The 27205-nt window shown below is 42.2% G+C and overlaps 1 long non-coding RNA gene across 1 annotated transcript; it reads left to right on the top strand.

Annotated features, from left to right (window-relative positions):
• The first annotated feature begins 3105 nt into the window (after positions 1-3105).
• LOC125168625 (uncharacterized) lies at positions 3106-12276 on the top strand. Its single transcript, XR_007153226.1, has 3 exons — positions 3106-3127; positions 10392-10496; positions 12251-12276. It is a non-coding gene; the product is annotated as an uncharacterized LOC125168625 (long non-coding RNA).
• The last annotated feature ends 14929 nt before the right edge of the window (positions 12277-27205 follow it).

Genomic DNA, 27205 nt, shown 5'->3' with positions numbered 1-27205 from the left:
GGGCTCGGATCATTATAAGACTTTCCATTATAATTACTATATGACTTTTCTCTCTGCTTTCCCGCAAGGAGAAAGAAAAGAAGCGGAGACATTCTAGATGATCGAAAATGGAATGCTATCATGCAAATTCAAAACTATAAAGGGAAGCAGCTCACACTTGGCATGGCTGTATCTCATCACTCCAAAATCAGTAAACAGGGAAAGAGCTCATACTTACTGCTTAGTCAAATAAGAACCGTTTTGTCTGTGGAGCAGTCATCACAAAACTCCTTTTACTATTTGTGAACTACAAAGTCCACACATCTGAACAGATTAACCCAGCAACTTCGTTGCAGGAAGCCAGCCAAAAAGTGTGTTGAAGTGACCCATGTCAGCTCCCGTTTTCTCCAAGCCTAAACAATGATAAAGGCATTTATTGTAAAAGTTCCAGGGAGGCTCCAGGGAGGCTGGGGATAACTGTTTAAATGTGCAGTTTTTATTGAGGTTGGCATCCTCTGCCTCTGTCAATGAGCAGCATGTCTTTTCTTGCGTTGAAATGCCCTATTTTGGTGCTTGTGCAACCCCAGACAGGGGGGGCAGAAGTGACAGTCATAGGGTGGCAGGGTCTCCACCTCTAATCCACATGCTAAGTTCAAATCTGATCTATTCGTGCAAAAATAGGTTTCCAGCCTCTGGAGCCCGATAAAAAATGCCATCAGTAGATGGATGGTTAGACTGTTTGGACCAAGCTAAGGGAAGGAATAAGTCACCCGGAAGTTCACGCTGCCTTGGACTAGCCCGAGTGTCCTGCTGGTACAATAGTGCACGCCCTCTCTTCCTCCCTTTGGTTATAGCATGGAAGGATCTTCTGAGAGAGTGAGGTATTATAGCCCGTGGGAGAGCATCTAAGCCCCAAACCGTAAATACATGGGACATCCACAGACGCTTAGTGGGAGAGCTTGGCCCAGGAACCACCATAGTGACTCATGACAGCAATCTGCATCTCTTTCTCAAGCACTTGAACTCAGGGTTTAGAGCAAGAGTCAGTTCTGGTAGATGTATCTAGAAGCATGAAGCCACACAAAGGCAATAATGACAGCTTCAGTTTTTCAGCAGTTACTGGGTCTCCGGAAATGCTCCCAACACAATACGCCTGTTATCTCATGTAATCCTACAAACAGATTTGTAAGATTTCTTATAGATTTGTATGATAGACACAATGGGTATTCCCATATTTCAGGACAGAACACCGAGGCCGAGAGAAGTTAGATAAAGTGCCCAAGGTCATACAGATAATGAGCCAGAATTCTAACTCAAGCAGCCTTATTCCAAGACTTCTGCAGGCAGCGGCAGAGAGAATCACTGAGTCACAATAACAGTAAGGCACTAGAGGAAGAAACCGGGAACAGCTGGGCAAACAATGAGTCAGCCCGGGCAGCCACTCCAGACCCTGAATCACACTCCATGTTCCAGACCCCACCCCCGTTCCTGGGATGCCTAGCTGTGCCACAGCAGCTTCTCACCAGCATACTGTTGTGCGACTTCTCCCGGGTTCCTATGAGGCCTGCTCTCTTTTTGCCACAAATAACCTTGTACTGTGCCCTCTCCATGACTTTGGATACAAGCTGGGAGATCTCTCTTGCTTCTCCAAAGCCTAACACAGATGTAAATGCAAAACTACCATCTAGCAGTGGTTCTCAAACTTCAGTTACATTAGAACCACCCGGAGGGCTTGCTAAAACAGACTGTCGGACTCCTCTCTCTGAGTTACTGACTCCCAGGAATGGGATTGAGCCCAAGAATTTGCATGTCTAAAAACTCCCTGGCGCTGCTGATAAGGCAGATCCAGGGGCCACACTTTGAGAACCACTGATCTAGAGACTCGCTCCTCAAAACGTGGAGAGCGGCAGAAGCGGCTAGAAATGAGACGCTCAGCACCCACATAATCCTGCTGCATCAGAAGCTGCATTTTCGCAAAAGCCCAGGTGCTTTCTGTGCTCAGTGAAGTTAGAGAAGCTGCTGGAGTAGCAGTTCTCAACTAGCCACATGTCCTCACAAATACACCGTCCTTTGAGAAATACACTCAAAACACTGAACCCTGAAGCCCAGTCCGCACCCAACGATGCTGATTTACCAGGTTCGGCATGTTCCGCCCCACCCTGGGCTTCCAGTGTGCAGCCAAGGTTGTGAACCATTGATCCGGAGGTGCCGACTTTGGCCAATCCATGTGCATTTTCTCTTGCCCACAACTCATTTACAAAGTACGTACTTCTAAAAGGAAAAAGGGTGCTCTCTATAATATTTATTAAAATGATAGAAGCGGAGAAGAAGTAGAAACACCTTAATATCTGAAATCTCCGTGTTGGTTAAAACAGGCTTCAAATTTGTGAGACATAAGCCCACTGGCACAATCAAAGGAGGGACTCGGAGACCAGGAGCACAGTGAAGTGAGGCTTTACTCAACGTTCTTGCCAGAGCCAGTGTCTGACGGACAGGCACACTCAGGGGCAGTTACAGCAGACAATTTATCTGCTCATGTGCAAGTCCCTCCCCTGATTCCTCATTGGCTGAGTGCCACAGAGGTTACATCCTTACGCAGAAGTCCCCTATGCCCATGTAAGCCAAAAAGTAGTCTGACTGGAACAAGTGTACATTCCCTGAGGTGACACGGAGACGAATTTCAGTCCCTCCTTTGTTCTTTGGCACCTGCTCATTGCAGAGCTGGTGAAAATAGCCTGTGAAACTGAAACAGAGAGGGGAAGTGAAAGAGCGGTACTACGCCAGCCGACTCCATCTTGTTCTGTGTCCCCCACCTTGAGTGTCTATGTCTCTGACATGGCCCCTTTCCGGGAAAATCGCAGAAACCTCAGACCACGTCTCCTCCCCTTGAGTGCCCTCCCGCTCAATCGTTCAAACTTCCCGATCAAAACACGCTCCGCGACCTGCGTAACAGGACTCTGACCCTTCCCCAGCCAATCGGCTGAGGCCACGACCCTTCCCCAGCCAATCGGCTGAGACCACAACCCTTCCCCAGCCAATCGGCCGAGGCCACAGCCATTACCTCGCCAACTGCCCCTAGATCCCTATAAAACCTTTGTGCTTTTGAAACTCACTCTCTCTCCGGTATCTCACCACTGCATCAGTGCAGGTAGGGGATTGAGCTGGAGCTAGCTCAAATAAAGGCTCTTTTGCTTTTGCATGGGACTCGGCTCCCTGGTGGTCTTTGGGGATCACGAATTCTGGGCATAACAGAAGAACCAGAAAGTGAAGTGTCTAAGGGTTTGGGGACTCCACTGTTGTTGGGGAGGGAGGAGGTGGGGGGGGTGGGGGGTTCGTGCATATTTCCAATAGGTTGTAAACCTATTGTTGACCAGACAGCACAGCTTTTATGTGGTGTTTCTGAAAATGAATCACCTCCCTTACTTCTCACAAAATTGTAAAGGATTGAAGAATAAAACAAGACCAACAAAATAAAATCATTTCTAAACCCAGCAAATACTACTGCAGCACCAATGTGCTGATCCAGCAGTCAGGAAACATCCTTTTCCCAAACGAGTATGAGTTCTCAAGATGAAGTTCTTCACTACTGCCTCATTTCCCTCCAAAGCACTTTTTCTCTTTATACCTTTTTTGGTTTAGTTTTTTTTTTTTCTACTAGATGTCAGATTTTATTTTTTTTAATATAATTTATTGTCAAATTGGTTTGCATACAACACCCAGTGCTCCTCCCAACAGGTACCTTTCTCAATGCCCATCACCCACTTTCCCCTCTCTCCCAACCCCCATCAACCCTCAGTTTGTCCTCTGTATTTAAGAGTCTCTTATGGTTTGCCTCCCTACCTCTCTGTTTGTAACTTTTTTTTTCCCCCTTCCCCTCCCTCATGGTCTTCTGTTAAGTTTCTCAAGATCCCCATATGAATGAAAACATATGGTATGGTTTAGTTTTGTTTTAATAAGATGTGTGACTTTAGGCAAATTATTCCAAATCTCTGTACCTCAAGTTTTTCAACTGGAAATCAAGACTAGTCCTTAACCAATAGAGTGTGAACACTGAGTTGGATTCCGTATGACAAGCCCAATGCCTGCCTGATCACATAGAGAAAGCACAATAAATGGTCTACCTGGGAGAACTCCCCAATTAGGAGCTTTAATGATTACATAGCTAATGTTCTGTAATCCCCTCCTGAGCACCTGTTAATCTCCCTTAAAGGAGAGTGAGTATGTCCAGCTTTCTACAGGAAGCCACAGATACTGCAGCCAGCAAGGCAAGGTTTGATCCAGACCAAGCAGGCTGGTGGCCAGGTGCTAGAAAGCCAAGCAAGGAAACCATGAATCAGAAAGCTTTCCTGCAGCTTTGATGGCCTGTAGAATGGGCAACAGGCCACTATCTAAATCTTATTATAGTCAGAGTATTCAGGATGTGAACCCACTCAGAAAGGGTGGGGTGCAACATTTTAAGGATTGTTTTATCACTAGGAGAGCGGAGTAGGTTGTGAGAAGGCGAATAGTTCTACAAAATCTCTTGAGAGATCATTTTGATTAGGAAACACAGAGGGGAGAGGGGTTGGAGTGAAAAGTCCAACACCTCTTTCCCCTGGTTCCCTCCCAGCTTCTCCTTCTCCTCCTTCTGAGTTCTTGGATGGGTGGTATTTAAGAAGGCGTCTCTTCTAATAGTTTTGTAATGCCTCTGAGGCATTTTCCAACTTGGAGTCAATATACTTTGTATACTGATGAGATACTGCAGTGAAGTAATTAGCTGTGTGCAACTAGTTAATTAAGAGATACTGCAGTACCTTGGCCTCAGGCATTAAACAAGTCTAGCTGATAAGCTGGAAATTGGCAAATAAGAGGATTGACAGGACACAAGAGGATAATGTGTCACTTACTTAGGAATTTGCTTTTCCAGTGGATAATGGGCATAGCCTGGAGGAGGTCATAAGGGTGGGCTCTTCTTAAGGCTCAATTATGTCAGGAAAGCAGACACTTCCAACTCTTGAAAAATGTAGCAGTAAACAGTTCATCCTAAATTTCATTCTGTTTTCATTTATTTCTCTTTTTTTTTAACAAAGTATTTTTATTTTTTTTTTATTTTAGAGACAGAGAGAATCTTAAGCAGCCTCCATGTCTAGCATGGAGCCCAACACAGGACTCGATCTCGTGACGAGATCATGACCTGAGCTGAAATCCAGAGTTGGACGTTAACCAACTGAGACACCCAAGCGCCCCTTTTTTTCTCTTTCTATTGCCCAATGCCCAGTTCATTGGTGTCAAGGAGGACATTAAGACTGAGAGAAGTATGGATGTGCCACCTGGAGGGGTCACACCTAGCAGAGATCTTGTGTAGATTTTTGAAAGGTAACGCTTCTTCAGCCCAAGTACAGCCATTGTCCTTGCTCCAATATGCAGCTGGGAAGTGGGACCTGTACTGCATTCCAGCCACCCTTGCCCTTCAGGAAAGAATACACAACCTGAACAACCATAGGCAGGGCCCTGATCTTCTACCCCCAGCCCAGATTAATGGAAGACTAGACTTTGGAGAGGAAGGCCTCGTGAAGAAAGGACTGGATCATCTTTCCCCAGCCTCAACAGGAAGGAACATCCCCAAGTGCAAAGTCATGTCTGCTACTTGCCCAACATGCAAGTCTCACAGTGCCTTAAATGTTAGCAAGTTTCCTCACACCCAGAAATTCCCCACCAGGGGACACTTGCTTTTCTCCAAGCTAAGAATCACTCACTGGTAAATGGAGTGGGGAATAGAGAAAATATTATCAGAACCTGGAAGACCTTCACACATGCCCAGTGGAGACTATGATGTGTGACCCCTCCACACTGTCACCCCACTCTCCCAGTCCCTCCCCCCATAGCTTTCAAATTCCTATGTAATGAGGTAACAGCCAAAGATTATATAAATGTGAAGAGGATCAAAGCAGAAAAACATGTTTGGAAATTACAGCTAAACTTCTATGTCGAAACACGGGAACATCCGTGTGGTGTCTCTCTCTGACCAGAGAAGCTTCTCCCATTCAATGCCGTGCATATTTAGAGTGCATCCCACTGACTACCTGCATAAGAATCGCGTGGGGCACATGTCAAAAATACTTCCCTGCAGCACTTGGGTGGCTCAGTTGGTTAAGCTTCTGACTTTGGCTCAGGTCATGATCTCACAGTTCACAAGTTCAAGCCCCACATCAGGCTCTGTGCTCACAGCTCAGAGCCTGGTGCCTGCTTTTGATTCTATGCCGCCCTCTCTCTCTGACTCTCCCCTGCTGGTGCTCTCTCTCCCTCTCAAAAATAAATAAAAACATTTTAAAAATTAAAAAAAAACCACATCCCCCTACTCAATCAGAATTACTGGGAGCAGAGCTGGAAATCTACAAGTTTTAATTTAATTTTTTTTAATTTACATACAAATTAGTTAGCATAAAATGCAACTATGATTTCAAGAGTAGATTCCTTACCCAAGTAGATGCCTTAATGCTCCTTACCCATTTAGCCCATCCTCCCTCCCACAACCCCTCCAGTAACCCTCTGTTTGTTCTCCATATTTATGAGTCTCCTATGTTTTGTCCCCTTCCCTGTTTTTATATTATTTTTGTTTCCCTTCCCTTGTGTTCATTTGTTTTGTCTTTTAAAGTCCTCATATGAGTGAAGTCATATGATTTTTGCCTTTCTCTGACTAATTTCACTTAGCATAACATCCTCCAGTTCCATCCACGTAGTTGCAAATGGCTAGATTTCATTCTTTTTGATTGCCGAGTAATACTCCAGTGTGTGTGTGTGTGTGTGTGTGTGTATACACACACACACACACACACACCACATCTTCTTCATCCATCCATCGATGGACATTTGGGCTCCTTCCATACTTTGGCTATTGTTGATAGTGCTGCTATAAACATGGGGGAGCATGTGTCCCTTTGAAACAGCACACCTATAACCCTTGGATAAATACCTAGTAGTGCAATTGCTGGGTTGTAGGGTAGTTCTATTTTTAGTTTTTTCAGGAACTTCCCCACTGTTTTCCAGAGTGGCTGCACCAGCTTGCATTGCCACCAACAATGAAAAACAGTTGCACTGTCCTCTTTCTCCACATCCTGGCCAACATTTGTTATTGCCTGAGTTGTTAATGTTAGCCATTCTGATAGATGTAAGGTGGTATATCATTGTGATTTTGATTTGTATTTCCCTGATGATGAGTGATGTTGAGCATTTCTTCATGTGTCAGTTGGCCATCTGGATGTCTTCTTTGGATAAGTGTCTATTCATGTCTTTTGCCCATTTTTTCATGGGGTTATTTGTTTTTTGGGTGTTGAATTTGATAAGTTCTTTGTAGATTTTGGATACTAACCCTTTATCTGATATGTCATTTGCAAATATCTTCTCCCATTCTGTCGGTTGCCTTTTAGTTTTGCTGATTGTTTCCTTTGCTGTGCAGAAGCTTTTTATTTTGATGAGGTCCCAGTAGTTCATTTTTGCTTTTGTTTCCCTTGCCTCCAGAGACGTGTTGAGTAAGAAATTGCTGTGGCCAAGCTCAAAGAGGTTTTTGTCTGCTTTCTCCTTGAGGATTTTGATGGCTTCCTGTCTTACATTGAGGTCTTTCAGCCACTTTGAGTTTATTTTTGTGTCTGGTGTAAGAAAGTGGTCCAGGGTGATTCTTCTGCATGTCGCCATCCAGTTTTCCCAGCACCACTTGCTGAAGAGACTGTCTTTATTCCATGGGATATTCTTTCCTGCTTTGTCAAAGATGAGTTGGCCATACGTTTGTGGGTCCATTTCTGGGTTCTCTATTCTGTTCCATTGATCTGAGTGTCTGTTCTTGTGCCAGTACCATACTGTCTTGATGGTTACAGCTTTGTAGTATAGCTTGAAGTCCGGGATTGTGATGCCTCCTGCTTTGGTTTTCTTTTTCAAGATCGCTTTGGCTATTCGGGGTCTTTTCTGGTTCCATACAAATTTTAGGATTGTTTGTTCTAGCTCCGTGAAGAATGCTGGTGTTATTTTGATAGAGATTGCATTGAATATGTAGATTGCTTTGGGTAGTATCAACATTTTAACAATATTTGTTCTTGCTATCCAGGAGCATGGAATCTTTTTCCACTTTTTGTGTCTTCTTCAATTTCTTTCATAAGCTTTCTATAGTTTTCAGTGTATAGATTTTTCACCTTTTTAGTTAGATTTATTCCTAGGTATTTTATGGTTTTTGGTGCAACTGTCAATGGGATTGATTCCTTGATTTCTCTTTCTGTTGCTTCATTTTTGGTGTATAGGAATGCAACCCATTTATGTGCATTGATTTTATATCCTGCGACTTTGCTGAATTCATGAGTCAGCCCTATCAGTTTTTTGGTGGAATCTTTAAGGTTTTCCATATACAGTATCATGTCATATGCAAAGAGTGAAAGTTTGACCTCCTCTGGGCCGATTTGGATGCCTTTTATTTCTTTGCGTTGTCTGATTACAGAGGCTGAGACTTCCAACACTATGTTGAATAACAGTGGTGACAGTGGACATCCCTGTCTTGTTCCTGACCTTAGGGGGAAAGCTGTCAGTTTTTCCCCATTGAGGATGATATTAGCATTGGGTCGTTCATATATATGGCTCTTCTGATCTCAAGATATTCTCCTTTTATCCCTACTTTCTTGAGGGTTTTTATCAAGAAAGGATGCTGTATTTTGACAAATGCTTTCTTTGCATCTATTGAGAGGATCATATGGTTCTTGCCTTTTCTTTCATTGATGTGATGAATCACATGAATTGTTTTGCGGATATTGAACCAGCCCTGCATCCTAGGTATAAATCCCACTTGGTCATGGTGAATAATTTTTTAAATGTATTTTTGGAGCTGGTCAGCTAATATCTTGTTGAGGATTTTTGCATCCATATTCTTCAGGGAAGTTGGTCTATAGTTCTCCTTTTTAGTGGGGTCTCTGTCTGGTTTTGGTACCAAGGTAATGCTGGCTTCATAGAATGAGTTTGGAAGTTTTCCTCCCATTTCTATTTTTTGGAACAGTTTCAAGAGAATAGGTGTTAACTCTTCCTTAAATGTTTGGTAGAATTTCCCTGGAAAGCCATCTGGCCCTGGACTCTTGTTTTTTGGGAGGTTTTTGATTAGTAATTTGGGGAAATCTACAAGTTTTAACAAGATCTCCAGGTGACTTTTATGTATTCTAAAGTTTGTGAATGACTAATCTACTAGGACAGGTGCCTTATAGAGTGGGTATTTATTCATCTAATTTGTCTGCTCATGACTGTTTTCACATTTAAAGAGTGGAGAGTGAGTCCCCGATGTCATTTACACAGATACCTATTAGCCTAATCCTAGCATTATATAGTTCTACTTGGCTATGAACACAGAACAGCAATCTAGCTGCTGACGGCCATAAATAACCAATCATAAGCTTTTGCTAAGCAGTTCCCATCAAACTTATATGGCATCAAGCAGCCAGTTCTGACACTGCCCTAAAACCAATCATATCTCAAGTACATGCCTTATTATCTTATGTGTAGTCCCAACCATTCTGTTTCCAACTCTTGAGATGGTGCTGAGAAGGAGCTGTTGCTGGAAAAGAGAGAGAGTTGAAGGGGGAACAGATGAATAGGTCCTATGGTCTCACTGACAGAGTAGTCCACTTGCTGGTTACATTCAGTGCTCAGTGGGGACTACGTGAAGTCAGAAGGTTCCAAGCTCTTTGGGTCAGACCAGGAAGGACACCTCAGAGTAAAGCAGCCAGAGTATACTAGCTTCATATTGCTGCTGTAGCAAATTACCATGAACTGGATTTTCTCCCTATCTTCCTTCTAACATTTACTTGTTTTCAAAGATAAAGGAAATCAACTCTATGTACAATTGGAAGACAATTAACCTCTTTGTCATTATTTTCTGGATTTAATTTCATACATCTACTACATGCCAGTGACAACTCCTTGGGGGCATTGCCTTTGATTCATCTAGGAAAACTTCACAAAAGTTTTACATGTATTTTAGCACCTATTATAAAGAATCTTACAGTGTCATGAACCCACTAAGCATTAAAATGTAAATTGAGGGGAAGAGAAAGTATTTAAAAAATAGCTTCGGGGGAGAAACAGGAGGTCATTCTGAAGTTCAGAGTCAAAGGAATTGCTGAGGACTAGGTAATAATGCTACCAGGAGCACGGGCTGCGGTATACCGGTAGAGAGCAGGAATTAGATTCCCATTCCGCCAGCTGCAGTTCTGCCTGAAGCAGTTTCTCTGGCTTCCCTAAGTGGAGCAGATTTTAGCATGTGTCTGTATTTCTGTGGTAGGCGCTGGTGGTACAGAATCACTCATGACCTCAAGTCGCTGTTCTCTGCCTCCGGCTTGGAACGATAATTGCCTACCTACTGACTGTTCCTCACTTTTATTTTATGAATTTATTTTAAATTTTAACAGTGATAAATGTTGAATAGATCATCCCAGAATTCAAACCATGAAAAAACATGTCAAGAGTGAGGGTCACCTCATCCACCTTCTCTCCTCTAAAATAACCACTACATGGTATGTATCCTTCTTGACCTTTTCCTACTTACATATGTATATAATTTTTTGTTTTTCTCATTAGTTTGCTTTGACACTCCATATATCCCAGATACCCTTCCACGAAGTATATACAGTTCAACCACATTTTTTTTTTTTTTGAGAAAGTACAAGCAGAGCAGAGGGGCAAAGGGAGAGAGAGAAAGAGACATATATAGAGAGAGAATCTCAAGCAGGCCCCATGCCCAGGGCAAAGCCTGAGGTGGGGCTCGATCTCACAACCATGAGGTCATGACCTGAGCGGAAATCAAAACTCAGACACTTAACTAACTGAGCCACCAGGAATCCCACAACCACATTTTTTTAAATGTTTGTTTGTTTGCTTGCTTATTTATTTATTTAGAGAGAGTGAGCACAAGTGGGGGAGAGGCAGAGAGACAGGGAGACAGAGAAAATCCCAGTCAGGCTCCACACACAGCACAGAGTCCAACCTGGGGCTCGGTCTCACAATTGTGAGATCATGACCTAAGCCCAAGTCAAGAGTAGGACCCTTAACCCACTGAGCCACACAGGCACCTCTCCCTCACAACCTCATTTTTAGATGGCTTCATCATACTCCTTAGGGACAAATGTTGCTGTAATTTAATTGTTCTTTATGGATGGATATTTACTTGGTTTCAGTTTTTAATTTTTTTTTTTATAATTTAACTTTATTTTTTTATTTTTTTAAATTTACATCCAAATTAGTTAGTATATAGTGAAGCAATGATTTCAGGAGTAGATTCCTTAATGCCCCTTACCCATTTAACCTATCCCCCCTCCCACACCCCCTCCAGCAACCCTCAGTTTGTTCTCCATATTTATGAGTCTCTTTTGTTTTGTCCCCCTCCCTGTTTTTACATTACTTTTGTTTCCCTTCCCTTATGTTCATGTGTTTTGTCTTTTAACGTCCTCATATGAGTGAAGTCATATGATATTTGTCTTTCTCTGACTAATTTTGCTTAGCATAATACCCTCCAGTTCTATCCACTTAGTTGCAAATGACAAGATTTCATTCTTTTTGATTGCCGAGGAATACTCCATTGTATATATATATACCACATCTTCTTCATCCATTCATCCATCGATGGACATTTAGGCTCCTTCCATACTTTGGCTATTGTTGATAGTACTGCTATAAACATGGGGGAGCATGTGTCCCTTTGAAACAGCACACCTATAACCCTTGGATAAATACCTAGTAGTGCAATTGCTGGGTTGTAGGGTAGTTCTATTTTTAGTTTTTTCAGGAACTTCCCCACTGTTTTCCAGAGTGGCTGCACCAGCTTGCATTGCCACCAACAATGAAAAAGAGATCCTCTTCCTCCGCATCCTCACCAACATCTGTTGTTGCCTGAGTTGTTAATGTTAGCCATTCTGACAGATGTAAGGTGGTATCTCATTGTGGTTTTGATGTGTATTTCCCTGATGATGAGTGATGTTGAGCATTTCTTCATGTGTCAGTTGGCCATCTGGATGTCTTCTTTGGATAAGTGTCTATTCATGTCTTTTGCCCATTTTTTCATGGGGTTATTTGTTTTTTGGGTGTTGAATTTGATAAGTTCTTTGTAGATTTTGGATACTAACCCTTTATCTGATATGTCATTTGCAAATATCTTCTCCCATTCTGTCGGTTGCCTTTTAGTTTTGCTGATTGTTTCCTTTGCTGTGCAGAAGCTTTTTATTTTGATGAGGTCCCAGTAGTTCATTTTTGCTTTTGTTTCCCTTGCCTCCAGAGACGTGTTGAGTAAGAAATTGCTGCGGCCAAGCTCAAAGAGGTTTTTGTCTGCTTTCTCCTTGAGGATTTTGATGGCTTCCTGTCTTACATTGAGGTCTTTCAGCCACTTTGAGTTTATTTTTGTGTCTGGTGTAAGAAAGTGGTCCAGGTTGATTCTTCTGCATATCGCCGTCCAGTTTTCCCAGCACCACTTGCTGAAGAGACTGTCTTTATTCCATGAGATATTCCTTCCTGCTTTGTCAAAGATTAGTTGCCCATATGTTTGTGGGTCCATTTCTGGGTTCTCTATTCTATTCCGTTGATCTGAGTGTCTGTTCTTGTGCCAGGTTTCAGTTTTTAATTTTTAAACAGTTCTGGAAAAAATATCATTGTACACATATCCTTGCAAGCTTACATAGTTATTTCGGTAAGAAACATACTAAAGGTGAAATTTCTGTGTAAATTTTAATGGGTGTTGCCAGGTTACATGCCTACCAACAGCAAACTGGAGTCCCATCTTGTCTATACTTCCAGAGACACTGGATATTAAAATATGTATAATTTGCCTCTATCTGATGGCATCAAAATAGTATCTAAAGGTTCATTTGATGTGCTTTTACCTGATCAGCTACAAGATTGAGCATCTTCTCATATTTTATCACAGCATTTCCTTTAAGGGCTATTGGGGTCCTGAGGATTCTTTGGAAAATGGCTATGGGCACGAAGAGATACCACAAGGCCGCCTGCAGTTAATCTGGAACACAGCAAACTACACTTCTGGGAAGGAGGGATGGTACCACCTTCAGACTCCTGATTAGGCAGCATCCTATCTACCCCCAGGCTTCCTCCTCTCTCTGTGAACTAACAAAAGGCTTACGGGGAACACATTAATAGTTCTCACCCTGCAAGCCATCAAGTGTTAGACTTCTCTAACACTCACCTTCTGCAAGTATAATGACAACAATCCCTGAAAAGCCCCAAAATGGCAGGAAAGAAAGAATATGGGCTTTAGAGTCAGTCAGACCTACATTCTCCACTTAATAAATTCATGATCTTGAATGAAATCATTAAACCTTTTTGCAAAGAGCACTCCCAGGCTTGCTGCAAAAATTAGATAGTGTATATGGAACATTAAATGCTCAACGAATGTGAAACTTCCTTACCTGTTCTCATCTCCTCTGTCTAGGCCCCTTGAATGCATAGGGTCTCTCTTCCCATAAGCACCAAAGCCAGCTGGTGATCTTGCCCTCTGCTTCAATCGTGGACTGGGGCTTGCTTCTTAGTCTCTGTCTGGCCAGCTGATTTCTCTGAAGGTTGGGTTTTGTTGTTCTTCCTAATATTTCAGAAGATTTTCTTGAGGGATACTGTTCTTCATTGTCCCATCATCTCGTCCCTAGAGTTTAAGAGCCTCATTCCCTTCCTCTGGATTTCATAGCCTGCTCAACAGTAGACCAGAATTGGCTTCTCTCAAACTTGCCTTTGGACTTGACCTTGTATTATATACCCTCTCCCCCAGACTTCAGTCTCCACTCAGCTCTCTCAGCTCTTGCTCCCATAGTTTTCCTTTGCTAGAGCAGTAAGACATTGCAAGGCAAACAGGCTCCCAGGAGCCCATGTTGACTGTTTATCTAGGCTCTAGCAAATGATGCTAAAAAAGAGAAGGAAATAAAGTTGTGCCAAGAGAAAAGCCTGTCTCTCATTTCTGTTTCTCCTCCCTACCAACTGGCTTTTATACAGCCACTCATGATGCAAGAAGCTCCCCCTTCTCCCCAAACTAGAAAACTGAACGATCCATAGGGATAAATCTCTGACAAAGCCAAATGGATAACATAGCACACAATATCCCATTCTGGAAGCAATGCACAGGGGGTGGAAAACAAAACAAAACAAAACAAAAAAATGCCACTGACATGTCACAGATTTGAGATCCAGTTAAAACCTTAAAGAACTAATCAAAGCTTTCACCTTTCTCCAATTGCATTTGGTCCTGCTGGATTTTTTTTTCAAGGTATATCTAAGTGTTTTTGTGAAACATGAACATCTGATTGCCAGAATGAATAGCAGAGAGATGATGTTAAACATTCTGCTTTTATTAACAAATCTCCTGTGGGGATTTGCTACTTAATTTTATTATTAGGACCCTTAGTATGTGTATATTATTAAATAATTATAATAATGAGGACTAAAAATTTGTATGTATTCTACACAGTTGCTGTCTGTACTTGTTAGGATATTATTGGTCAGCCTTTTTGAAAAGGAGACCAAATCATGATGGCTGAAGCAAGATAGAAGATAATTTCTCTTGTTAAAGTTCCCTCTGATAGGTTCAGTAGGGAGAAGCTCTACTCCACAAGGTCATCCAGGGACCAAGGCTCCTTCTATCTCATTGTTCTGTTATTCCCTGGAGTGTTGTTCTTGTCTTCATGGTCAAAATCAGTTCATCCACTACTGCACCCATACATCAGCATTTGGAAAGGAGGAAAGAGGACATAGAAGGCAAACAGCTTTCTTTGGAGAACATAATTTCTAAGCGGCGTACATCATTTTTGCTTACGTGCCTTTGGCCAGAACTTGCTTGTGTGACCACACCTTGCCAAGGGAAACTGAGAAATGTAATTGCTAACCGAATAGGTATGTGTCCTCTTGGACCTCGGGTGGTTGTATCACCAAAATTCCACCATACCATATATACAACTTTTAGCCTACTCTTTCATTTAATATTTTAGAGATCATTCCTCCACGTCATTAATGAATTACTACAAACATCATCTTCAGTGATTATATAATGGTTCTATATATGGAAGTATTTCCCTACTTTCAGACACGTAGGTTATTTCCAATATGGGCCTTTTATAAATTGTACTGCAATGAACATATAGTATATTAATCTGTATTTGCTTTTCTGGTGATTGCCTTGAGGTTTTTTCCTACAGGTAGGATTGTTTTACTTAAAAGATGTACCAATTAACCATCTTCTCAGCAGCAAATGAGAGGGTCATATTTATGCCACTATCACTAGCAATAATTTGGTCTTCTTTTTTTAATCTTTGCAAATTTGATTGATTGAAAATGGTATCCAGCCGCAATTTTAAATTTCATTCCTTTTATTGTGTGTGTTTATTTCATCACTTGTGAGTTTTAACAAGTTCCAAATGTCTATAAACTGTATTTCTTAAGAATTTTCCTTTGCTCATATATTGTCTCAGGTTATTTTTTTCATCTGTAAAACAGGATAATAATAGTGTCTGTATCATAGTGTGGTAAGGATAATACTGTTTCCTCTACCCCATTTGTTCTGACTTCTTCTGGACAAGTCCTGCAGTGTTGGGCCCAGTCTACGTTGGGGCCACAGTGGATTGCCCCATTCATTCTGCCTCACCACCCCATCTTCTTTTGGTCACAGCACTGATGATTATCAAAACTTATACTTTTCAGTAGTTTGCTTATTTTTGTTCCCTTCACTCCACCTACCCCCCCCACCCCCTCGCCGCCAAGTCTCCCCTAGTAGAACCAGGCCCTAGTTTCTCTTTTTCACTGGTGTTTCTCTACCACCAAAATAGCATCTGGCAAATATAGTAGATACTCAACAAATACTTGCTGGATAAATAAATGAACCTCCTTCTCTCGTTGCCAGAGTCCCTGGACTATGTTCCATACTTAGTCACCATCTATAATTACCTCTTTTCCAAAGACGAGTAAGTCGTAAAGCCCCCGCATACACACTCCTGCATCCATACACACTCACTCGTGCTTCTAGGCTCTTGTACCTGCCTCACTCTGTCATGTTTACAATCCCAACTCAGTACACTACCACCAATTACACCCTAACATTTCACCGTGCTGTATCACACATCTGGCACAGTGTTCTACTAAGACCTCTAGTCTCTAATCAAGAACGAAGAGAGAAGAAAGAAAAGAGGAGGAGACCCCTGATCTGGCTGCCTAAAAAATACTGTACTCACGCAGAAAGGAATGTGGTTGCCTGATTTTCTGGTTGGAATCCCTGACCTAGGAACAGGCTGTGATGGTAACAGAGAGCTTTTTCCCGTCTTCTGCCAGGTGATGTGTACTTTTCCAAGGCAGAGGTTGGACCAAATAAAGTCCAGGACTGTGCTTCTCAATCCAACACCAGTGACGTGGCAGTTTCTGAAAATCCTCCCAGAGTCCGGCATATTATCTTCCCGTATCCCACTTATTAGGACTGATACAATTTTTTTAAAGTACTTGTCCGCTTTCAAAGCAACTTTCATGAATGTTAGGGGAGGACAGATAAGGTACCTCCAGTATGCCTCTATCTCCATATTAAACTGAAAATCTAGCTGAGGTCTCATTTTAAATTCATTTTCTTTAGCATGGATTAAGAGACAGATATTGGACATTTTTTTGGATGCTTCTCCTCTTTCATATCTGTTGCCTGAGATTTATTATGAGTGGTTTCAAATATATGTTAACATTTAAAGTTAATTCCACTTCAATTAATATATTATTGTGGTCTCTAATTCCAAGAGTAACCATTTTGGGGACCCAATAATTAAGTAATTAAGTTTCAGACTGTATTTGACAAATTAAAAGGCAGGGAGGACATATAAATTGTTTTGGGAACTTATACCGAATATGCTCCAATGACAGTATGAGCTGTCTTTCTGAAGTGCTCAGGGAAGGCATACCCCTAGGTCTCCAATTGCTTAGCCACTCTCAACCTCTGTTACTCTTCCTGCATCTACTTAGCCTCCTTAGTGAACGGATTGGAAATCTACTGTGGTTGGCCTACTTCAAAATTATATCCTGCCCACCTTCAACCCCAGATCTTCCTATGTGGAAACAAGGGGAAAATGCTCTCTTTTTCTTTGCTGTATTTAAAAGACTCTATAGACTCATGAAAATGCTGTGTGTTACTTTAAAGTTACACTAGCTACATTTTTACTGGTTTGGAGATTCACTGGTAAGAGAATGAGAATTGGCCAGATAACCAAATCCCCTCATGTGTTCCATCATGTTACCATGTCCTGAACATCTGTTTGATGGGGTGGTCTCTCGTGGCCCACATCAGCATGCCTAGAACTGAAGTTCCTTCAGTGTCTTCCAGCTCTGGCCTGAGCTCAACATCCGGGGAACAAGAATATAGCAGCCTGAAAATAACTAGGGGGGAAAGATATTTACTATGATAAAAAGGTACTGGGGCATCTGGGTGGCTCAGTTGGCTGAGCGTCTGACTTTGGCTCAGGTCATGACTTTATGGTTTGTGGGTTTGAGCCCCACATCGGGCTCGCTGCTGTCAGCACAGAGCCACTTGGGAACCTCTGTCCCACTCTCTCTGCCCTCCCCCTCGGCCCCCCACTCATGCTCTTTCTCTCAAAAATAAATAAAACATTAAAAAAAAAAAAGGTACTGATGCGGCAAGGTAACCAAAATACCCATGGTCGGGGATATGATGACGAACTGTGTCTTTCTCAAAGTCCTCTTGTCCTGTTATTGTCTGAGTGCTTACATCTAATTCCACCTCAGCACTTCTTAATGTTCCTCACAAACTGATGATCTCATCCTTCATGCCAGGATATTCTTGGTTAGGAAAATGTTAGGAACTTGCATTTCTGTGAAACTAGAACTTAAAAAACCTCACTTGTTCAGGGTAGCATGAAAACAGTCAAGGGACAAATTGGTCTCTAATAAAACCACTCTTTATTACCACAGGAACTGCCTGCAGTACACAAATACAGATGCTCGAAAGGAATAAAATCACAAGCACTGATAAACAGCACCCCTGGCATATGTAAAGGTGAAATAAAATGACATACAAATATATAAAATGCTCAAACAATTTTAAGGGGAGAGGTTTAAAAGTTGCCAAGGTTCTCAGTTTCTAAAGCCAATTTTTAAAATGCTTTAGTACCTTCACAAAAGTTTCAGTATGTCGGTAAGACCCAACCTGGTAACTAATGAATCTGGAGGGTTCAACATAGACAGAACTCCTTTTTTTCCCCCCACAGTATTTTAAAAGACATTAAATCTTAGATGTTGCCAGGCTATTCTTCAGAAGAGTTCAAAGGAATGGCTTTGATATAGATGGCTTTGAATGCGAGCAGATTGTCATTTCTAAGAGGCAACTTGAAACTAGGTTGCAGCAGTGACGCCGAAGAGCAAAGGTAGATCCAGGAGCCTATAAGCAAGGTCAGGCTTCAAGCATGGCAGGAAGCCTGCCTCACAGGTGCCTTAGAACGAGAACAAGTTGCAATGTTAAGCTAGCTGCAGAACCAGGGGGGTTTCCTAGGTACTTGTAGTACCTACCTAGAGATCGATAGGACAGGTTCATCCAGAGGAGAAGCAGAGGGGAGATTAAATAGTTTTTCTCTTGAAGAAGCAGCTTTAGAAACCCCTAGGGAAGGACGTATACTGACCCGAATGTAATTCATAATGCTGACCTAACTGTGAGCAAATCATAGACTCACGGAGTTGTAATAGGCCTTAGAGGCCCTGTAGTCAAAGTACCTACATCAGTGTTTCCCAAAAGCCAGCCTGTAAAACAGCTGATATCAAGATTCACCTGGGGAAGTTATTTTTAAATATACAGATTCCTGGGTGACACCATGGGGGCTTCTGATTCAGCTGGTCTAGAATGAAGTCCAAGCATCTCTACTTCTAACAAGTTCCACTGTTGGAAAAGCAACTTGGAAAGAGAGGGGCAGATAAGACAGAGCTCAGGACCTAGGAATCTGACTCATCTGACACCTACACGCAGGTACATTGTAGGCAATGGGCGAAATGCCAGGTAGGAAGTCATACCAAGGGTCTATCAGACAGGGTGTTCCAGCAAGAGGCTTGGTCATAGTGACATGTAGACCGACAGGCCAGCAGAGGCCAGTACTTCCATCCAAACGTCTGAACGAAGGAGCAGTCACAGCCAGGCTGGGTTCAGAGAAAGATACTCAGTCCAGAAAGTTGTCAGGCCCCAAGGACATAATCCACACAGGCATACAGGAATAGAAAGACCAAAGACATACCCAGAGGTGGACAAATCTGGGGCTTGGTCACGAGAACAGAGTTGAAGCCCAGTGTTTAAAACTACAACAGAACCAAGGGGAGTTAGTACTGGTTGAATGCCTTCCTTATGGAAAGTACTTTTCACAGGTTGGCTCTTGTCCCTCTCCCATCATTACCCTCACACATGCTTGACCTAACACACACTTAATAGGTGAGGTGCATTAAAAGGTGACCAGGGGCCAATTTTTCTCTCTCTGGGCCACAACATCATCATCTTTAAAATGTGTGGAATCATTCTTACTCCACAAAGTTTGGAAAGGATAAAATACATCAGTACGGCCTAAAAGGGATTTTACAGTTTCTAAAAGGAAATCCTAAACTTATGTTGTACTATGTCTCAAGACAACATGTTCACAAGCCTACCAGGACATTCTATATCTGCCTAAATTCCCCTTCTGCTTCTAAGGCCCTTTGTTAACCAATCACACCTTCTGCACCATCCACACTTGTCATGGCTCAAAGCCCTGCATTCCACACCAGCCAGCCCAGACACCGAGCTCCTTCCTCATCCTCACCAGTGTCCAAATGGTTATCCTTACCTGTACATTCATCCCTTCCCCATCCTTATATAAACAACTAAACCATATTAAGCACATACACTGTGATAAGCACCATATTGACTATTTTATCAGTAGTATTTCTCTCAAGGGCCATGAAACTCTATTAGGTAGGTACTATTATTTTAACCCTTTCCACTGATGAGTAAGCTGAGGCTTTAAAGAGAAGTAGCATGCATAAAATCACAGTTAGCAAACAGCAGAGCCAGGACTTGGACGCGGGTTCATCTGTGGCCAAAGTCTTTGTTTCCAGGCCATGTATGCTCTTTGCCATTGACCAAGCCATCTGTCACTCAAGGCTGATCTCAAATCCCACTTTCTCCATAGCAGGGGGAGCAGCTCTAGGCTTCAGTGGATCACAGGCAACACCAAAAACTTTATTTAAGTACATCACTGTCTAGAAACCACATAGAAAATCAGTGAGACACTTCATTATCCCTTGCAAAAGGTGCCTTCCGGGCAAACAGGAAAACAGTGATGCTTACTGCATACTTAACTGGACTCTTCCCAGTAAGATATCAGCTGAGCCTCATTTTTTTTAAAATAGTTAGTCAGAAGCATGAAAACAAATAGCAATAAATGCCTTAGGAAAATCACTCTGAACTTTGGTTTTGACAGAATTTAAGTGGAGATGGTGTTTTAGGACAAGCAAATCAGTCTGCTCAGTTCTCATCTCTGAATTTTCTCTCTCTTGTACGTTAGGGCTTCCCCCAGGAAGGGGAAGCTACTCTGTCCCCAATCTTCTACTAAATTTCAAAAACTAAGAGATAATAGATAAATAATTAGATAAATATATAAATAAGTTTATATAATCATGCACATATGCATAGATCTATGTATCTATACAGATCAACTTAGTTATCTATATAAATACATCTGTATGCTAGTCACCTGGTAGGTGACTTGGCATGGTTTAAAAAGCATTTATAAAGGGCCTACTATGTGCCAGCTTCTGTATTAGGCACCGGGGGGGGGGGGGGAATTCAGAATAAGATCTGGCTCCTGCCCTCAAAGAGTTTATAGTCAATGTCATGCACCTAGGTGTTACCTCTTTTACTCATTAACTATGTGACACTGTTATTATTTTAAACAGAGAGACCAGGGACACACAAAGAAATGAAACGATTTGTTCAAGGCAATGCAGAATATAAGAGTTAGATGTCTCTGCCCCCAAAACACAAACACATCTAGCCTCAATGTGCTGTTTCTGAGTCTATTCTAAGATCTGATCTCCCACTTTGATACTGTTTCTAGCAATTCAATCAACCTATTGATCCTCTTGCCTGATTCTTCTCCCAATAACTCTTTTTGTATTTATTTTTATTTTTTTTAATATGAAGTTTATTGTCAAATTGATTTCCATACAACACCCAGTGCTCATCCAACAGGTGCCCTCCTATTTCTGAACTCCTGCACTCCAGTAGGGGGAGCTTCCTTAGGAGTTGAAATTCTTCTGCTAAACTCAAGGTGGCGCTCTGCCACTTGAGGTAGTGCTTGCTGGCTGTGGATTAGCATCTGCTATACCCCTTGTTCAAGGGGTAGAGGGCCCCATTGGCGCATCAGGAGCCCAGTTGCTCCAGCAGTGACCTCCCTGGCGCTCCTAGCTTCACCAGATGACCCCAGTTGTCTGTCTCCTTGCCCTCTGGATACCATGCCCTGTCCAGCAGCCTACAAGCCCTCTTGGGCCTCTTAGGCCTGTCTGGGTGTGCCAGACAAGTCTCCTGATATGAGAGTTGCAAATTCATTCAAGGAAAGTCTTTACTTCTCCACGTGCACCCCATCCCAAGGTGGTTAATCAACTCACACCTGGCCACACCGCAAGATATGACAGAATGTACCATAAATGCATTCAATTTTCCTGCAGCAAAGTTTGTCAATAAGTAACAGCAGATATAAAATGTCAGAAAGGAAAGGGGTTCCATACCAGAGGAAAGTGGATTGGCAGGCTGGAGGGAATGGTCTGAATCAATCTCACTCTCAAATGCACACACACACACAACTTCTGTCTGTCTCTCTCTCTCTTTCACATATACAAATACAGTTGTTTGCTCTCTCTCACTCTGTGTGTGCGTGTGTGTCTGTCTGTCTGTCTGTCTCTCTCAGGACTATGGTTCTCTAGAACTGAAGGCCAGAACAAAGAGCTCTCACCCAGAGCCACAGCGAAGGAGTCAGAGTAACTTACTATGAATCTGGTGATGCTTAAGCTTCAGGGCCCTCACATGCACTAGTCTGTACGAGTATGGGGATTGTCAAGTGTTCTGGATGGTGAAAGGAAGTCAGACTACAACAGGAAGCATTTCATATAAGCATTTCTGATAAATTGCCCTCTATAAACTAGAATATGAATCTCTAAGTTGCCATGGCCTGACTTATTTTCTCATTCTAAAAATCTATGTAATTTATATAATTTTTAAGAAGTATTTCTATTTGTACCTGTTAGTTTTGATACTTTTGTATTATACCAGGAGACCTCCCCAAGTTGAACAAACTATGGGCACACAGAGCCTAGATCTCCTCCTGGGGAGGAGAACATTGGTACTGAAGAAGCAAGGAAACTGAAAAACTGTGCTGAGATCCAAAATGTCAGGAGGGGACTCTGGAGTGTCAGCCCACCGGAAGGAACAAAGGCAATTAAGGTAGTTTGTATATGGAGTCTGGGATCCAGAAGTCTAATTACAAGCAAACGAAGTGGGAAGGATTCAGAGAATTGCCTGAGTAATTGTAGCTTGTTCTGAGGAGCCCCCAGTCAGAGCAGAGGGCAATAAGAGGGAGGGATGACATGGTTAGAAAAGTCAGGGCAAAGCAGGGTGTCAGGGACCCAACCAAGAGTGCTGGAGTTGGTGGTAAGGTTACAGTCTAAGCAGAGAAAAGCAGGACATGAGGACGTATGCACCATTATACTGACTGGGAAGACATGGTGGGGGTGGTGGGGAAAAACCGTGGGCTGATGGGCACATAGGCACCATCGGCTCACCCTAAGACACCGCACCCCAAGAGTGGAGCCTAAACACTCTTTTAGGCTGTATCAGTGACCCCTCAGAGAGAATGCAGTGCTAAATTAGCAGGACTGGGGAAAGAAGGCAATGGCAGGGAAGCAAGATAAGCAGCAGAATTTCACTCATAAAATGGGGACTAGACTATTACCCATCTCACAACGTTGTTGAGATGATTCAACCAACGGTGTTAGGGAAAATGTGCAGCCTGGTGTCATATTCAATCCTGGAGAACCACTCACGCTCTCCTGAATATGATGCTACCTTGCATATGGTCAGTAGAAAAGGGGGTGAAAGTCTCCTGGTATGAGAGTTGCAAATTCATTCAAGGAAAGAACAACTAATTTTGCTTTAAAAAGAAATCAGCAATATAATGCAAAAATGCAGTTTATGTTTTTCCTTATTGATTTAATGAACTTCTTGGTAAATTTTTATCTGCTCAGTTGGTTAGTGACTGGTTACTTTTTCTTTATAGTACCACTAATAGTTTTAGTTTCCCTTGTAGTAATGACTACCATTATTGTGTTTTATTTTCTAATTGATATTTTACTCTAATATCACTCTGTTATTTTCCCTTGTGTTGTGGGAAAAATTATAAATTTCCTTCCATTTCAATAGCTCACGAGATGTTTGCGGCCTTCCCCCAACTGCCCTTTTCCCCAGAATGTGAGCCATCCTGTAAGTTGACTTGCTGATATCTGTTCATAGATAAGGTCTCCAGCTCCTGGTCCATCACTCAGAGATCCTGTCCTCAAAAGGGCACGCTGATCCCTGCACGGACACCTGTCTGCTAGACCTTTGGAAGTGATCTTATCCCCATCTGGAAAGCTAGATTCTAGTTCTATCTAATCACAAAAGGTCAGGGCTCAGTCTTCAACAGAGCCACTTACGCCAAAGCAAGTGAAACATGGGTAAGCTGCCAAACCATGTTAGAAGGTTACAGTCTGGGATTTTTATTCAGATACAGACCTTTCTGCTTTCCTCTGAGAGGAAGAAATACTTAATATTATTGAGAAAAAATTTTTCCACTAACTAGAATCATGTTCAAATCACTCACAGAAAATACTTTGAATGCGCAAGGTTACTCTCAGGGAAGAATATTCAACATTGCAGAGGGGGATAGGAGTCTGTCATAAATTTTCTCCCACCTACCCTAGCATCCACAGTTAAGGAAATTAATGTGGTTTTGCCTAATCTCCATGGCAAAGCAATCCTTGCCTGACCTCTCAGATTCCCCTCAGTCTGGAGATTGTGAAACCAGAAGGAGTGGTAGCAAATTCCCAAGAGACAACAAAGGTGAAAATGGGGTAAAGTCTGGAATCAGCAGTCATTGCCTAAATGTGTGGGCTCTTGGAGTCTTCTTCAACTGTATCCATGAGCCACAGCAAGATGTTTAAATCTCCCCATTCATTTTTTTTTTTCATGGATAAATTGCATTTCCTTTTGAAAGACAGGAAACATCTACCCTAGCTCTTATTTATTTGAATGAGAGACATTACTCACATCAAGAAAAACCTGCAGGTGAAAACATGGCTAACCTACCAACACTATATATTATTTCCTAATATGATTTACAGTGTAATACTCGGCATAAATCGCAGTCAAAATTAAAAGAGAATCATAAAGTACAAAATGAATCCAACTCAATAAAGTCAAAGCCAAATCGTTATTCTTTAGTAAATATTTACTAAACCCAAAAAAATGTGCATGAAGGGAAAAGCTCCAGAAATAAAACAACTGCACCAAGAATTCAGTTTGGTGCTTCGTATTTAGTATATGCCACAGAAAATTTTACTAAATTTTTCACCGTGATGACCATACACGGATATATGATCTTAGGTGAAGTTTGTGCAGGCTCAACATAACTCAGTTAATTCCGTATTATAAATGCTACTGCTCATTTCCCCAAATTATACTGTCCATTCCTCCTTATTTTTCTTGTTGATCAGTCTGACATTCCATTTTATATCTGACCACGGAACAGCATACGCACATAATGAGAGTGAAAATCATGGCTCCCTTGCAGATGTGGTTCAAAATCTAAAGCCAGTATAGTGTGGGCATCAAGAATAGAAGAACTCATGCCACGTGCTCTCTGGGGATCAAGGTGGCAACAGGCTGTTCCTGCAGCCAGGCCCTCACATTTGAAGGAGGAAACCAACATACAGTGATTCCTCCAGGCAACACGCACTCTGATGTAGAGAAAATCCAATCAGGTCATTACCTGATTGGGCACATTGATTTTTGCCCTAATAGGTATGGATTATCTGCCAGGCCATGGCCTCCTTCTAAGTGCACTGCAGAGAGAAGCCAACAGATATTCTTTTCACACCAGGCTAGTAGCTTCATCTATTACTTTCCGTAGTGACCAGGGCAGCCTCTGATTAATACAGTTCAGCCAGATTGGGGATCTGGTGAGAGACGCAGGGAAACTATTGCAGTGGTTCACAAATGATTCTGACTCTGAGATCCGTGGCACGGGGAATGTGCTTGAGAAAAAAATAGATACAGACCAAATTGTTGGTAGAGGTGAGTATTTCTAAGTGTTCACACAATAGGCACACCTCCCTTCCTGCCCCGTTTGAGATCTTTCAGTGGTTGGTTTTGAAATTGACCTAATTTTTATCTCGGGCATCTTAGACCTCCATCTGTAAGACTGAACGCTCTTACAAGGAGAACTGGCCTTGCCAGCTTTGAGTGGTTTCATCAGGAATTTTAGGCAGCAAGGAAGCTTTCCCGGCTTTCCCCATGCAGTGTAGGCGGGGAGAGCGCCTGACTGTGAGTCACAAGACCCGGGTCTGGCCCCGCCTTCACCAGCAACAGTCAGTCACCCCACAGGTCAATGCCCCCATCTTCAAAATGAGATTGATAGACTACTCTCTACCACATGCAAAGGGAGTACTGAGGGCAAATATAAGAGACATCAAATAATTTATAATTCTCTGGAAGTGAGACAAACACATACTGTTAAGATAGCCAGGGAGCATAGGCTGTTTGCACACAGAGGCAGAGAATGAAGGCAATTAGTCAAACAATTACTGCAAAAGCCACTCCCCCCTCCCACAAAGAAGAGAAAACAATACACACACATCCTTACCAACACTTATCTCACTAATCTGAGTATTTCAGACAAAAGGGAATTTTTGGCTGCCTGAATTACCCAGATAGTTCCCTTAAAAATCTCAATTTCACATATGCAGTGATAATGTCAATAAGGACAGCATTGTCCTCTATAGGGAATGAGGTGGCTAGACCTATAACCATTTCTTTCTGTTTGAATTTAACTTCTGAGGAAGATAAATTATTATGTTGTGTTCACCCCAAAGGAACCTTAAGACTTCAGAAGACCACAGGACTACCTGGAGTTTAGCTATGGGGTTAAGATTCAGAGTCTTCCAGAAAGTGTCTCTTCAAAGCATCTCTCTCGGGTCATAGACTGAACCTTGGGGATTTCTGGGTGATTCTTGCAAAGCATTACAATTTCACCCTGTGGCTGTGCTACCAGGAGATATACATCAAGACTGTAATAAATTGCAATGCCTCAGGCTGAGACAAGCTTTGAGGGGTTTTACTGTGGTCATTAGTTTAATTTCTGGAAAGAGTTTGTGAAAGTCTTTCTCAAACCAACAGACACACCAACTTGGCACATTCAATTTAATGTTTATTTATTTTTGAGAGAGACAGAGACATAGTGTGAGTGGGGGAGGGGCAGAGAGAAAGGAAAACAGAATCCATAACAGGCTCCAAGCTCTGAGCTGTCAGCACAGAGCCCGACTTGGGGATTGAACTCACAAACCGTGAGATCATGACCTGAGCTGAAATCGGACGCCCAACCAACTGAGCCACCCAGGTGCCCCTTGGCACATTCAACTTAATATCATTTAAAGGGGTGGGGAGAATGGTATATAATTTACTCCCTGTGTGCAGAAATGAATCTATATTCCTAATTTTTCAGACATTTGATACATACACCTGGAATCCCATACTCAATTGTTTCTGTAACTTGGGTATTGCATTTAGCATGACAACTTCCTTATCTTCATAAAGTGGGTCATTTTAATAATGCATACTAGCTATTGAGAATTTTAATTCAAAACCCTTTATTTATGTTACATCTTTACAGTAGCCTTGGGTGGAAGACAGCCAGCATTCTATATTTATGACTACAAGATGTTATATGTAACTTCCTGAGTATAACCTAGTTGCCTAGTGAAAAAGAAATGCTGCTTCTAGAAGCACCTTCTGTTAAAGTATCTTATGTTCAGGAGAAACTGACTGAACAAATGTGACAATGAAAACTTCATACCTACTTGTGCTACTACTTTCGAAAACTTGGGCTCTGAGTGTCGGTTTCCATTGCTCCTGTAAGCTGTCACATTCACCACC

This window comes from Prionailurus viverrinus, chromosome B3 (assembly GCF_022837055.1).
Source record: "Prionailurus viverrinus isolate Anna chromosome B3, UM_Priviv_1.0, whole genome shotgun sequence".
Lineage (NCBI taxonomy): Eukaryota > Metazoa > Chordata > Mammalia > Carnivora > Felidae > Prionailurus > Prionailurus viverrinus.
This window is presented reverse-complemented; position numbering and strand designations above follow the sequence as displayed.